This window comes from Hyperoodon ampullatus, assembly GCF_949752795.1.
Source record: "Hyperoodon ampullatus genome assembly, chromosome: 3".
Classification (NCBI taxonomy): Eukaryota; Metazoa; Chordata; class Mammalia; order Artiodactyla; family Ziphiidae; genus Hyperoodon; species Hyperoodon ampullatus.
The window spans coordinates 72,178,606-72,193,158 of NC_136916.1; positions in this window are offsets into that span (position 1 = coordinate 72,178,606).

Below are 14,553 nucleotides of genomic sequence, written 5' to 3' on the forward strand. Positions count from 1 at the left end.
ATGCATACAGTAACCAAAAGACTGCTGGAAAGATTATACCAATATCAGAAAAATAACTTTAATATAAAAAGATTACTAGAGACAAAAGGGACATTTTATAGCAATGAAACAGTCAATTCATCAGGAATATATAACAATTCAAAGCAGATACGCACCTAACAACAGAGTCCCAAAACATATGAAGCAAAAACTGACAGAATTGTAAGGTGAAATAGACATTTCAACAATAATAGTTGAAAACATCAATTCTCCACTCTCAATAATTGATAGGACAATTGGACAGAAAATCAGCAAGGAGCCAGAAGACAAAAACAGCACTATCAACCAACTTGACTTAGCTGACATTAATAGAACACTCTCTCAGCAATGGCAGAATATATACACCTTCTTTACAAGTGCACCTGTACTTTTCTCCAGGACACAGCATTTTCTGTATCATAAAACAAGTCTAAATACACTAAAAGAGATTAAAATCATATAAAGTATGTTCTCAAAACATAATGGAATTAAATTAGGAATTTATTGTTTAAACCAGGACACTTTTAAGAGGACTCAAGACTGATAATTACACCAGGAAAACAGACATAAATCAAAACTGACTTGAGCAAATTAAGGCTTGTGTTCATTCTGCCTTTGGCTGGGAATCCACTATACAATTCCCCATATTTCCCGCTCCCTCTGCTTCAGTCATCTCCAGAGTGAAACCTACCTCATCCTGTGAACTTTGACTCTGCAGCACCTTTTTCAGACCAGTTTAAACTGGGGCATTTCAGAAAACATGCACTTTATTTTCAAATGAATTTATTTTAAATTCCACCATGCCTCATCCCTATTTTAAGCCATTTTAAAAACATAGATTACGTCAGAATTTTTACATTTTTTTATTAAACCACATGACAAAAGCTGTGCTATGGGAACTTTTTAAGAAGAGCTTGGCTTTACCCTTTCGTTGCTTACAGCTACTGACCTTGTCTTGGCCTTGGGAAAACTTGACATTTTAAAATGGTTAATTTCTAGTTGTAAGATCTTTCTGGAATTTCCATGCTTTACTAGAAATGTATACCATGCCAAATCTCAAACATCCTAAAATCTTCACAAGGTAAATAAGACGGGAAAAGAAATTTCCACTTTTCTCACCTATTGTTTTTGCTTACAGGACTGAGCCAATGGAGTGTGATTGTATGGAGGGGAGTTTCTTAGCAGAAGTATTCTAATTGGAATGAATTGGGAGATTGGGATGGACATATATACAATAATATGTATAAAATAGATAACTAATAAGAACATGCTCTATTAGAAAAAAATTAAAAGTTCAGAAATACATAAATAAAATTGCATGCTTTGAAAAAATGCAATGAAGGACCATAAAAAAAAAAAAGTATTCTAACTGAAGTATCTGGGCATGACAAGGGCAAAGGCAATGTAAATGTAGTCATTCAAAACCACTCTTCTTCTGACTTCCTGAGCATTGTCTGTGAGAGAAAGTAGTTTGAATATTTTTGTGACCCTTTAACTTGCTACTGAAACTAACAGTATACCTCTGTACCTCCAAATGTTTAATAGTTAATGATTTTATATTCTTCAGCAGTAAAGCAGAGAAGCAAACCAGTAGGAGATATAGATATAGATCTGTAAATATATAGATATATGTGATAGACATACATACGTATTGCTCATACACTATGGGAACTGGCCAGGCAAGTTCAAAGTCTACAGGGCAGGCCATTAGGAAGGGACTGTTGGGAGCAGTCTGGAACTACAGGGACACAGGCCAAAGATGTTTGCCCACAGGTGGAAATCTTTTCTCTTTCTCCATATGTCTCTCTGTCTCTCTCCAGAAAGTCTCAAGCCAGTTTTTGAGGCTTTACATCTGATTAGGTCAGGCCCACTGAGGAAAATGTCCTAAACTTAAAGTCAACTGATTAGGGATTCTAATTACATCTACAAATTCCTTCACAACAGCACCTAGATTTATATTTGATTGAATAATTGGGGACAGTAGCCTAACCAAGTTGACAAATCAAAATGCCACCACAGTCTTCCCCTTGTCAACTTGGCACCCATACACATCTCTTAAATCATATTTAATCTCCAAATAAAGACAGTAACAAAGTTATATTTCTGCTTAAAATGATACAACTAACCTAACTACAACCCAAAACGTGCTAACACTTTCGCCAGAAGAGAGCACAAAGACTTTTGGTGCTGTACACTCATGTTTTGATATCTTATAACTTAAATAATGAGATATAAAATTACCTATTATTAACATCCTTTATATTAGATAAGGGGATAATAGAGGAAAGAAAACAACAATATTTGTATACACACAAAAACATATTCACACCAAAATAAAGAAGAAATATTCATAACTGTTAGACTCCTCATTTTTGAAACTGGCCATATGGTTGTAGCTGGTATTTACAAATACTTCCTTCCACTAATTATTTCATATTCACTTTACCCTCATCAAGCATTTCAATTAGTCATGGTGTTTTGCCTGATAGGCTGACCCAGACTCATTCCTGGGGGGTTTCTGCTGAACTGCGTTGTTGAAGTTTTCCATTGACTTTAATTACAGGACATGAAAATACTAAAAGATTCCTTTTGAGACCTCCTGTATTTTAGACATACTCTTCCTAACGTCTCTTGTGGAGCATCAGTCCAATTTCCCCATGGTCATTAGGGTTAATCACCCAGCCAGCACAGTCAGTCTCTTTCCTGGCTTGTTGATTCAGAGGCCTGAGTCCCAAATGGCTGGTTGCCAGTCTTATCTCTGTTTGCAATGGAATCCTTGTCATGACCCCAGGTAGAAGCATTCCTCCCTTTGGAACTGAGACCTCTAGATGAGCAGAATCTAAGGTCAAGGAGAATAGAACCAAAATCTTTCTAGGTATTGTTGATGCCAAAATCTTGGCTCTCTGTGCACTAATGCTGAATAGAAATACGGAGACAGAGTTTTGGAGGAAAAAGAAAAAGAGTAGCTTTATTCTTTGCCAGGCAAAGAGGGAACACAGCAGGCTAGCACCTCAAGAACTGTACACACCCCTCCCTGGGGGAAATAGGAGAAGACTTATAGGTGGGGTTCACAGTCTGGGGTAGGTGATAAGGATCAAAGTAGTGAAGGTCTTGCATTTTTATTATTCCTGAATTATTTCAAAGCAGTCACAGCTGGCATCAGGCAGCCCAGTAATAGGGTCCATTTGTCTCTGGGTTATTGGCCCGCAACCTTCTTTCTGAAATGCAGAATGCTACAAGGGGTGATTTGCTACAAGGGAATGTAGGGGGTATAAACACCAGGTGCAGGATGTAATTCAAACTGAGTCAGAGTGTTAGAGGTTAGACTTGTGAAGGACAAGTCTAGCTACAAGTGTTTGTTAATAGTAACTGCTAAGGAATAACTAAGATTGTTTAACTCTTTCAGGCCTGTTTATGCTGTTTCCCCAGCCTGTTTATTGTTTTCGTATTTTCCTTGTTTATCAGAAAAGTCTCATTTCTATTTTTGCTGCAACATTGTCACCTAGCTGGTGTCATAGCTGAGTCTTTGAAGGCTGCTATAACAAATTACCATAGAGTGGGTGGTTAAAACAATAAACATTTATTTCACAAAATTCTGGAGAATGGCAGGTCCAAGGTCAAGGTGCTGGCAGATCCAGTGTCTGGTGAGGGCCGTCTTCATGGTTTTCAAATGGTTGTCTTCCTGTTGGGGTGCATTGATATTTCTGAATTATGATTTTTCTCTGGGTATATGCCCAGGAGTGGGATTGCTGGGTCATATGGTAGTTCTATTTTTAGTTTTTTTTTGTTTGTTTGTTTTTTGCGGTACATGGGCCTCTCACTGTTGTGGCCTCTCCTGTTGCGGAGCACAGGCTCTGGACGCGCAGACTCAGTGGCCATGGCTCACAGGCCCAGGTGCTCCGCGGCATGTGGGATCTTCCCGGACCGGGGCACGAACCCACGTCCCCTGCATCGGCAGGCAGACTCTCAACCACTGCACCACCAGGGAAGCCCTATTTTTAGTTTTTTAAGGAACCTCCATACTGTTCCCCATAGTGGCTGTACCAATTTACATTCCCACCAACAGTGTAGGAGGGTTTCCTTTTCTCCACACCCTCTCCAGCATTTATTTTTTGTAGATTTTTTGATGATGGCCATTGTGACAGATGTGAGGTGATACCTCATTGTATTTTTGATTTGCATTTCTCTAATAATTAGTGATGTTGAGCATCTTTTCATGTGTTTTTTGGCCATCTCTATGTCTTCTTTGGAGAAATGTCTATTTAGGTCTTCAGCCCATTTTTTGATTGGGTTGTTTGTTTTCTTGTCATTGAGCTGCATGAGCTGTTTGTATATTTTGGAGATTAATGCCTTGTCAGTTGCTTCATCTGCAAATATTTTCTCCTATTCTGAGGGTTGCCTTTTTGTCTTCTTTATGGTTTCCTTTGTTGTGCAAAACTTTTAAGCTTCATTAGGTCCCATTTGTTTATTTTTTTTTGTATTTTCATTACTCTACAAGGTGGGTCAAAAAAGATATTGCTGCAATGTATTTCAAAGAGTGTTCTTTCTAGACTTCTATAGTGTCTGGCCTTACATTTAGATCTTTAATCCATTTTGATTTTATTTTTGTGTATGGTATTAGGGAGTGTTCTAATTTCATTCTTTTACATGTAGCTGTCCAGTTTTCCCAGCACCACTGTTTGAAGAGGCTGTCTTTTCTCCATTATATATTCTTGCCTCCTTGATCATAGATTAGTTGACCATATGTGCATGGGTTTATCTCTGGGCTTTCTATCCTGTTCCATTGACCTATAATTCTGTTTTTGTGCCAGTACCATACTGTCTTGATTACTGTAGCTTCATAGTATAGTCTGAAGTCAGGGAGCCTGATTCCTGCAGCTCCATTTTTCTTTCTCAAGATTGTTTTGGCTATTCAGGATCTTTTGTGTTTCCACACAATTGTAAAATTTTTTGTTCTAATTCTGTGAAAAATGCCATTGGTAATTTGATAGGGATTGCATTGAATCTGTGGATTGCTTTGGGTAGTACAGTCATCTTCATAATATTGATTCTTCTAATCCAAGAACATGGAATACCACTCCATCTGTTTGTGTTGTCTTTGATTTGTACCATAGTTTTTTAAGCTGTTACCTTTGGAGGAAACTTAGTAAATGTTACATGGGATTTCTTTGTATCATTTTTACAAGTTCATGTGAATCTACAATTATATAATTTTTTAAGTTTAATTTAAAAATTACAATGATTTTCAAAAAAAAATCCAGAGGGAAGAAAACCAAATGAAAGTTAAATTGATACCTTCTCCACAACATATGAGAGACCAGAGGATAATGACAGTTAAGAGAAAATAACTTTCAAATTGAATTCTATATGCAGGACTATATTTTAAGAAAGAAAATTCACCAGAGACGTTTTTAGGTTAATAAAAATCTGAGATTTGGGTGCCAAATGATCCTCACTAAAAGAAATTCTAGGAAGTGGAAGAAGATCCTAGAAGGAAGTTCTGATATAAAAGATTGAAATGAGAGCAAAAATGTTGCAACCATGTTGACAATTCCAAACTCACACTGAGCACACAAAACAATTTAAAAATTGCCTAATATGTGGGAAGAAAATTAAAGATAAACATGAATTCCTGGACAATTATAGCATGGGATATACCAGAAAGCAGCTGCCTGATTGGAGTTAACATATTCTTATATGCTACATTATACATTTTGATGGAGTAAAGATTTTATAACTTAATCCTGGCAAGCCTTAAGGAGCCTTCATTATAAGAACTAATGGTGACCATTCAATATATTTACTTGTGGATCTAAAATGAAAAGGGTGGGAACGAGGGTAGAATTATAGTGCACGAATGTTAAATACCATGACAGAGCAGAGAGAATTGCACTGATGAGAGGAAGAAGGAGAGAGAAAGGGGAAAATGCAACTAGTCCACTGACTGCTGTAGAGATAGTAGGTAAAAGTCAGAGTAGGGCATTCAAAACAGCCAAACTGTTGAAAGGTTAGACAAGAAAAAGTATTACAAGCATCAGAACAAAAACACAAAACTCCTTGTACTCCAGAAATGAAATCTAAAAAGAGCAAAGAAGACACACTATACAGAGAAAGTTGAGACCTTGTACCAAAGTAAGTCTTATTGTAAAGGTAAAGAACTTACCTCTTCTATCAAAAGGAAAATATTTTCAAATACATTCATAAAGCAGAACTAAACTCTATGATACAGAAAAAACACACACAAAAGCCAGTGATCCAAAAAGGCTACATATAAAGTTATCAGCAAAGATATACCAGGCAAATGAAAACTAGAAGAAAGCAGAGTTTGAAATCCTGACATTGAGTATGGTAACATTCAGGCATAAAAAGATTAAACATGACAAACCACAATGAAAAGCAAAGATACAACAGTTAGAATACCTAGAAATACACCAAAAATTGTGACCATAACCCATGCAAAGTAGAAATTACAGAAGATGAAAGGAGACTGATATAAATGCATACACATTAAAAACTTTAATATTAGGACAAAATAAGGCAAGAGAGCAAAAAGTAAGCAAAGATTAAAAAAACCCTAAAAATCATAATGGTGTAGGTCTTATGATGTATTTTGACATTACATGCTCATAACTGATAATAGACTTTCTTCTCAAATACACTGGGACCAGCCACAAAATTAATGACATATTAAGTTACTTAGTGATATTAAGAAATATTAGTATATTTATAAAGTAGAAGGTTCATAAATAACACTCTGATGATAAAACTAGAAATTAAAAACCAAAATTTGGAAAAGTCCCTTCTAATTGGAAATTTTAAAATTCTTCTATTAATTAACACAAGGATGAAGGGAGATGCAGAAATTGTCAAAATTTCTAGAAATCAAGGGTAATTTAAAATTACACATAAAATTCTATGGGATACATTTAAGGCACATCAGAAGAAAATTCATATTCTTAAACACATATCAATACAGATGAAAAAAAGCAAAAAAAGAATTAAATTCCCACTCAAAAATCTAGAAGTAGAACAATGAAATAAACCAAAAGAAAACACAAGGTAAGTAAAATAAAAATAAAAGCAGAATTTAATTGTATATCACATATAAAAACAGTAGATCTAACTAATGAATCAAAACTCTGGGGATTAATAAAATGAATTATACAAGCCACTTAAGAAAAAATAGGGGAACGTACACAAAATAAGACACAAATTACATATACAGAGAAAACCAAAAAGAAGTCACAAAAGACTACTTAGCACACCTTTATTCAATAACATTGAAACATAGATGAAATGGACAATTTCTTGCTGAAATTGACTCCATTAGAGATAGAAAGTTAAGGTCAATTTTCCATGGAAGAAAAAAGAGAACTTTATCAAGAAAATTATACACATACACAAACGTGCGCACATGCACACATACACACAAAGAGCCCAGATGTCTTCACAGGGGAATTCTACTAAACTTTTGGATACCTTAGAATCCCAATTTAAGTAAATTGTTTCAAAATATAGAAAATGAAGAAAAACTTCCAATTTTATTTTCAACTGTGTAAGAACTGTTCAATATCAGGAAATTCGATAATATAATTCAGTTACTAATCACCTATGGGGAAAATCATTCGAGTAACTCCATTGTTGCTGCAAATATGATAAATTTCAATACCCATTTCTGATTTGTTTGAAAAAAAACTTCAAAATAATTATTTATGGGTATCTCCTTTCTCCTCCTTCTGTTTGTCTGTCCCTTTCTCATTAAGATACCCTAGAGAACTGTCTACTGTAATTTGGAATAAGAAATTTTCTCCACTACTTCCTCTATCCTTTAATTAATTAATTAATTAATTAGTTAATCTTTGGCTGCATTGGGTCTTCATTGCTGTGCACAAGCTTTCCCTAGTTGCAGGGAGTGGGGGCTACTCTTCACTGGGGTGTGCAGGCCTCTCATTGTGGTGGCTTCTCTTGTTGTGGAGCACGGGCTGTAGGGTGCACGGGCTTCAGTAGTTGCAGCACACAGGCTCAGTAGCTGTGGTGCATGGGCTTAGTTGCTTTGCGGCATGTGGGATCTTCCTGGACCAGGGCTCAAACCCATGTCCCCTGTTTTGGCAGGTGGATTCTTAACCACTGTGCCACCAAGGAAGCCCTCCCCTATTCTTTATCATCATACTTAACTGGAAAACACTAGAGAATCAATGATCAATTAACTCAAGCATCAAGGGAATTCATAAAGCAAGCAGGATATAAAAATAATATAAAAATAACAAACATTTATATGCATGAATAATAACCAATTAGAGGACACTGTGGAAGAGAAAACACCATTTACCAAAGAAATAAAGAGATAAAGTTCTTACAAATAAACTTAACAAGAAATATGAAAACCTTATATGAAGTACTCATGAACAAATAGAAAAAATATTTCTTGTTATTGTAAAGGACAACTGAACATCATAAAGATGTCGATTCTCCTTAAGTTAATTTATCCATGTAATAGAACTCCAATAAAATATGAAAATAGTTTTTTTTTCTGAGGCTACACAAGTTGAGAATAATGTTAATCTGGAAAAATTAATATGTGAGAATACTTGAAAATACTGACCAAGAAAACTAGGAGCTAACACTGGCCCAAACAGATATTAACACATAGTACAAAGTGTTTATAATTAAAATGGTGATACATATTAGTAGTAAAGCAGTCACTAGAATTAAATGAAAATTCAAAACCAGTTCTAGGTACATATAGAAATTTAGTATATGATAAAGTATTTAAACCAGTACGACAAAGTTGAGCTTTTGAATAAGTAGTGTGGGTAGATCTGGATAACCATCTGGAAAATGTCAAAATAGCATCATGCCTCACATAATACATAAGAATGTACTCCAAATGGATTAGAGATATAAATGTAAAAAATGATCAGAATAGATCATGAGTGAATTCTTTTATAGCTTGAGTTTAGGGGGAAGGTTTACAACTATGTATTTAAATTGAGATGCAATAAAATACTGATAAATTTTACTACAGAAAAATTTTTTAAATTTGCATGATGCAAAAAATACAAGCAAATCAAATGAAAAATGACAAGTAGGAAGAAACTATTTGCAACATATACCATGGGAAAATATAAATTCTCAAAATTTGAAGACAAGATATGAAGAAATCTTATAGAAAAATGTGCAAAGGGCATGAAAAGATAACTTGCTAAAATATAAAATGGCCATAAATATTTTAAAATGTTCAATATTACTCATAACAGGAAAAATGCAAATTAGAACTATGTTGAGATACCATTTCTCACCTCAGTTCAAAGCAATGATATTTTAATACAGTTAGATCATGTTTTCTAAATATTATTTTTAATTAAAAGGACCAGGGAGAAAGTATGGATTCAAGGGCTGAGAAAAGGAAATTATGAGTGAGCCTGGAAAATCTTCTTGTGCAAGAAAGTAAGGACATGCTCAAAAATACATTGGAGATGGGCTTCCCTGGTGGCTCAGTGGTTGGGAGTCCACCTGCCAATGCAGGGGACACAGGTTCGTGCCCCGGTCCGGGAAGATCCCACATGCTGCGGAGCGGCTGGGCCCGTGAGCCATGGCCGCTGAGCCTGTGCGTCTGGAGCCTGTGCTCCGCAACGGGAGAGGCCACAACAGTGAGAGGTCCGTGTACCGCAAAAAAAATAAAAATAAAAAAATACGTTGGAGATATGCTAAAAGGAGTCAGATGTCAGCTTGAAGAGGCCCCTACCGTCTAAATCTTGGATAACTTGAGAATAACAGTAAGTAAGAACAGTAATGGACTAAAATGTATTAAGTAAGACAAAAAGTCATGAGTCCATACTAAAAATAGTAAGAGAGGAAGAGGGAAAGTGCTTCCTCACAATATAATACCAACTCATAAATGCAGAAGAAACAATCGAGTTAGCAAATCTCCATTTTACAACCAGCAGGCAAGAATCACTAATGAAAGCTAAAACTAAAATGGTTAAATATTCTTAAAGAGTTCCCTCTAAGAATATTTAACAATATAAAATGAAAAAAAGCAACTTCACAGGGGAGAAGGCTGGCAGATACCAACTTAACCAAGGGATCAACATGACCCATAGTAGGACAAACCAGCATTATGTGCCCCCGATGTGATGCTCTGAGAAAAGCAACATTACTTATATCGTATCTCTGCCAAAAATACATAACCTGAATCTGATCAGGAGGAAACAGCAGATAGACTCAAACTGAGCTGCATTCTACAAAATCACTTGCCGCTACGGATATTGTCACGATATTATGAAAGACCATGAAAAGCCAAGGAACTGCTTTAGATTAAAGGCACACTAAAAGGGCACAATAACTGACAATAATTGTGTCATCTGAATAGGATCTTGGACTATGTGGGGGAACTAATAAAGATGTAATTGGAGCAATTAACAAAATTAGACTCTGGACTGTAGATTATACTATATGGAAATTTTTGTATTATTCTTATACATTTCTTTTTAAGCTTGTGAATATTTCATATTAAGTAGTTTTTGAAGATTGGGGAAACTTTACAAGCTGACTTATATGGAAATGCAAAGAGACTAGAACAGCCAAAAGAATAAATTCAGAGTACTAAGAAATAGATATTCAGAACAATTTTAAAGTTATAGAAATAAAAAAAAAAACATGGTAATGATGCAAGTTTAGACAAATAGATCAAGAGAACAGAGCTCAGAAAAAAATGCATTCATATATGGTCACCTGATGTATACAAGTTGAGTGGTAAAAAGATGGTGTTTAAAAAAAATCATGCTAGAGAAATTGGGTATATCAGTATGGAAGTAAATAAACATTGACTCATAAATAAAATCACACACTAAAATTAATTAGAAATGAAACCTAGACCTAAAAGGAGCTTTCTTATTAAAGCTTTTAGAAGAAAACATAGTAGACTATTTTTATAACCTCTGGGTAGGCAATGATTTGTTAAATAGAATGCAAAGCAATAATGTTAATAAAAGACACTATTTGCAGAAAGTAAAGGCAAACCATCAACTGAGAGAAGCTATTCATCACACACATTAAAGGACTCATATCAAGAATACAAGAAGCTTCTATAAACAAAAAGAAGACAAACAGCCTAGTTTAAAAATGGGGAAGAGACTTGAATGATACTTCGTTAAAGAAGATATTTTAATGGCTGGCAAGACGTTGAAAGGAGCTCAATGAAATTAAAACCAGAATGAAATATCAGAATGGTTATAATCAAGAAGAATGACAAGGCCACATTTCACGGCTAGGTATGGAGCTCATACAGAGCCAATAGGTGGTAATGGATACGGCTACTTTGGAAATCTCTTTAGTAATGTTTATGATCACTAAACATACACCTTCCCTGTGATCTAAAAAAATTTTTAGTCAGATAACCAAGAGAAATCAGCACATATGCCCACCAAAAGACATGTACGAATATGTTCATGTCAGCTAAATATTGTGTGCTATACTGAATACCACAGTGAAATACCATGCACAGAATAAGCAGTAATGGATGCCTGATACCTGCAACAACATGGATGCATCCGGAACACATTATGTAGGATAAGAGCAGGAGGTTACATAGAACACAGTACACGAGTCTATGTGAGATTCAAGATCAGGCAAAACCAGTCTGTTGCGATGGAACATGGAATAGTGGTTACCAGGGTCGGTGGTGGCAGTGAAGCTAGCTCAGCTCCCGGGAGGGGGCACCGGAAAAATGTTCTGTATCTTAATCTGGACAATAGACACATGCTATTCTTATACATGTGGTATATGCGTACGTAAAAATTCACTGAGCCATACTTTTAAGATGAGTGCATTTTGTTGTATGTGTATTATCCCTTGATAATAACATTATTTAAAAGTTGAGAAGAGAAAGTTTTTTTTTAACCACAAAACATCATTATACAATTCAGAAGTAAAGTTTTGAGAGTGGAAGAGATTTTATTCAAACAGAAAACCCAGAAGCAATAAAGAATAAGATCAGCTGATGCAGCAGTTCGGTTTTATTCAGCACCACAGCTCGCTAGTTCCTTCGCGCCTGTAGGAGGTGAAGTGAGGCCAGGCAAGGAATTCTGAGAGGTATTTCTTGAAGAAGCCGCAAGAGGATCCCTAGCCCAGGCAGTCAGTCTCGACGCCCTCTCGGGCTCCCTCCCTCCTCCTGCCAGACGCAGCGGCCAGCCCAGGTCTTCCCGGGAAACGTTGAGTCTGAATCAGATGCCAGCACTCGAAACAAACAGCAAGCATAGCTAGAGGATGCTTGATATTCACATAAGTGCATGTGCTCCAACCCTTACCTCTTTCTTAGGTTACTTTTTATTTACCCTTTCCTGAGAACTTGGGGAATGGAATGCAAATGCCGGGCGCCAAGTGGAACAGAACTGTCAGGTTCTCTACTGCTGAAGATGGAGAGGACAGAGGCAAAAAAAAAAAAAAAAAAAAAAAGGAGAGTGAGCACTGCGCATGCTCCGTAAAGCATTTCTTCCCCCCCACTTCCCTCCCTCCCTATTTGCTCCTCCCTCTCTATTTGCTCCCCGCACCCTCCCTCGGTCAAGCCGGGCCAGGCAGGAAAATAAGCCAGAAAGCTTTTCTTTTGAAGATTCTAGATTCTTGACCTTGAATTTTGCTTTCACACTTCTGCCCAGAAAGCTTGCTTTGAATTTGCCTTTCCTCAACTCATTTAGCTTTAAAAAAAAAAAAAAAAAAAAAAATCTTGTTCCAGGCAGCACCATGGGAAGGGGGGCTTTCTATGTAAAATGTTCAATTCTATCAAGTTGACCCACTAAGTCTAATAAATGGGGCCAAGTACCAGAAGAGATCATGCTACACTCATTCATGATAACAACAGATTGAAAATATGCAAGAAAGGAAAAGACTAAACAACAAAGGGATGTAAAAAGAGCATCACATTTTCTTTCCCACTGTTTGTGTTGTAAAAACTTCATTGGACACTTCTCACTATACTGATATTTTGCAAAAACATTCACGTATCAGTCTGTTCTATGACAAACAACTTGTAAGCATTTGTACGCATGCTCAAATAATAAAGAATACAGCAAGGAATCTGAAACTTTGCTCGAAGAACCAAACAACAAATGTTTACTGAGCTCCTATTCATCTGAGAAGTAGTATGGCATAGTGATTAAGAGATGCTGGAGCCTGCTACCTGGGTGTTAACTCCCAGTCCTCAACCTCCTAGCTGTGTGATCTTAGGGAAATGACTTAACTTCTCTGTGTGTTTTCTCCATCTTTGAAATGGGAATAGTATTGTGAGAGTTAAAATTAGTTCATTTATATAAAACTATCACATTAGCCCTGGGCCCCTATTATGTTATCAATGTCTGTTATTTTACCCAAGTTCCTATTACTGTGTTTAAAATTGAGGCATAGATGAATTGTTTCTTTTTACATGCAGTTTTCTTGCAGCGCACATAAGAAGTATGTGGAGACTTGACATATTTCCATATGCAATTAACGAATGATAAGTCATCATCTGATTTTTTAAAAAATAATTTTATTTATTTATTTTTGGCTGCATTGGGTCTTCATTGCTGTGCATGGGCTTTCTCTAGTTGCAGTGAGTGGGGGCCACTCTTCGTTGCAGTGCACGGGCTTCTCATTGCGGTGGCTTCTCTTTTGCGGAGCATGGGTTCTAGGTGTGCGGGCTTCAGTAGTTGTGGCATGCAGGCTCAGTAGTTGTGGCACACAGGCTTAGTTGCTCCGCAGCATGTGGGATCTTCCCCGACCAGGGCTTGGAACCGGTGTCCCCTGCATTGGCAGGAGTATTCTTAACCACTGCACCACCAGGGAAGTCCCCATCTAACTGATTTTTAAAGTGCTCAATTGCAGTGTGGGATAGAGAAAATGAAAGATTAGGACAGAGTATGATAAAGGCTCATACTCCCCTGAAGCTGGGAGAAGTGTTAAAGGTGTTGAAAATGGCAGAATGTAGGAATGTTGGAAGTCTTAGTGTCAGGACCTGAGTGAGAGAGATGTGGAAGGCAGGGGAGGATGTCAGAAGGAGTCCTGGGAAGGGATGAGCTGGAGCAAGCTCAAGGCGACATAGAGACAGATAGAGACAGGAAGATGGCAATGCAAAGAAGGCCACAGCTCCACTGTTAATGTGTATATATATATATATATATATATATATATATATATATATATATCCTCATCACTAACAACTTCACTCTACTTCATGATGACGTTAATGTTGTTGAACCCAGAAATAAGAGGGAAACACCAGGCAATTTTCAACTTACCCTTGCATATATCCTGTGAACAATATATTAAAGAAACATCACAACTTTATAATTCTATGAATAGTAGTTCAAAATAAAAAAAATACTTTCTAAGAACTATCTTTTTTTCTCCAATATAAAAGACAACTTCTGGGCTTCCCTGGTGGCGCAGTGGTTGAGAGTCCGCCTGCCGATGCAGGGGACGCGGGTTCGTGCCCCGCTCCGGGAGGATCCCACGTGCCGCGGAGCGGCTGGGCCCGTGAGCCATGGCGGCTGGGCTTGT